We start from the raw sequence: 2,134 nt of genomic DNA, 5'->3' as shown, positions 1-2,134 counted from the left end.
TCACTGACATTAGCTTAGACATGATGACTAGAAAATAGGATTTTCATAAGTAAACAATTACCATAAACGTTCACCGAGCTAATATGTGCACACGCCGATCAGCCGCAACAATAAACCGACCTGCCAAATATTGTGCCGCCAAAACAGCTCAGACCCGTTGAGGCCTGGACTCCACAGATCTCTGAAGGTTTTCTGTGGTGTCAGTGGTGTAAACAGGCAATGGGTCCTTTCTAGAAATGGTGAGGTGAAGCCCAGCACATCCTGCAGACGCTCGATTGCATTGACACCTTTGGGATTTAGAGACAGAGACAACAATTCGAACTCTTGATCATGTTCCTCTAACCATTCCTGAACAGTGTGGTAGGGAGGGGAACAGGAAATATTGCTGCTGTGAAGAGGTGTATGACATCTGCAGCAATGTTCAGGTTGGTGCAATGTGCATTCTGACACCTTTCCATCATGACCACCATTAAAGTTTCCAGCCATGTGTGCTACAGTGGCTATGCATCTTTAGGCCATTTTTCACTGTAGAAGCTTGCAGCCTGAAAACTGCTTCTGTAGAACCTCTTTCAGACCTGTTTTTTTGGGGGAAAATACCTACTTCAGCTTTGCTCCAGTCCTGCAGTGGAAAGTCACCTATTGAGCCTTGGACTCAAATTACCCCGTTGCCGGTTCACTGTTTTATCCTTTCTTGCACCACGTTTGGCAGCTACTAACCCCTGAACACTGCGAACACCCCACAAGACCTGCTGTTGTGCAGATGCTCTGACCCAGTCGCTTCGCCTCGAACAATCTGGTCTTTGTCAAAGTCAAATCCTTCCCATTCTTCTTCCTGATGTATCCCACCCGCTGACAGGTATCACTGTAACGAGGTAATCGATGTGATGCCCTTTACCTCTCAGTGATTTAATGTTGTGACTGACTAGTTCTGACTCTGTCTCCCACTACTCGTCAGCCCCCGTCTCCTAAATTCTTCCCGACTCCAGCGTGAAATCGTCGAGTGCAGCCAACAGCAATACACGTTTTATCCTCGTAAAAATAGAAGTGGGTTTCACAGCTTGGAAGGCGACACAAAAGACAAACATTCTTCTGTTTCATTGCTGTTTTCTTTGGCTCTTCGGCTTCTTGGACGGGCAGCAATAACTTCGGACACCAGAGCCGTTGGGAAAGACACCCTTCATAACTGACGTATCTTTGGCCTTTTACAGCCCAGCTCACCATTTTTTCCCACACAAAGTAAAAAGCATTCCACCTCCGAAGGCTACAGTCAAGAAGCAGTCACGGCTCGTCATGAGTCACTTTGTCCCCAACTGAAGACAGCTGGTTATGTTTCTGGAAAACCCTGTAAACAATGTTAAGTCATAATGCCAACACGCAGGACATGTCGGGACCTGCACGCCCTTTGTTACAGTCGCTTACTGAGATCCGTGTCAGGATGACGGGTGGACACGCCCACGACTTTCAGCAGATTTTGCTGATTAAACATTGAGGAAAGCATTTTTTTTGTAGAGGTCCTGCAATTCCCATGACAGCTGTTTGTGCAAAAGCATCAGTGTGTTTGTTATGTGGGCCTACGTGAGCGAACACACGCTCGTATTCGGGGGTTGCACGGGCGGCTGAGTGGGCAGGTGACCTGGATTTCCCATCAGTGGACACTCATCCCCAGGAAGGAGGAAGCTGCTGCTGCGGGTTCATCTGCACAGATACCCGATGGCCAGCGCTGTTGTGACACGCTGCTGCACCGCGAGTGATTTGTTGGCACACAAAGCTCGTGGTAAAAGTTCACAAGCTATTTGAAGTGCACAGTTTTCCCATCGTCATCCCAAATTTATCTGCTGGAACAGATTAAAGATAACACACAGTGATTTTTAATTAATTACCTTTGTACCACTTGGCTGCTGCCACCAGGAACAGCGAGTTTTGATGCTGAAGAGGTGCGCCTCAGGCTAGAATGACACATTTAAGTTTTAACCTCTCTTAACCCGAAAGAAGAGCCACAATATAAGGAGTGAACCAAACAGTAGGTTAGTCTGAGCTTAAATGGTTTCATGTTGCTACCTGGATGTTTTACATGTACAAGGCTGTAATTTCTGCCAGTAGATAAATCAAAACAACAGAAGATGTGCAGTGATTA

The sequence above is a fragment of the Stegastes partitus genome, unplaced genomic scaffold, assembly GCF_000690725.1.
Source record: "Stegastes partitus isolate 25-593 unplaced genomic scaffold, Stegastes_partitus-1.0.2 Scaffold798, whole genome shotgun sequence".
NCBI classification, from domain to species: domain Eukaryota; kingdom Metazoa; phylum Chordata; class Actinopteri; family Pomacentridae; genus Stegastes; species Stegastes partitus.
This window is presented reverse-complemented; position numbering follows the sequence as displayed.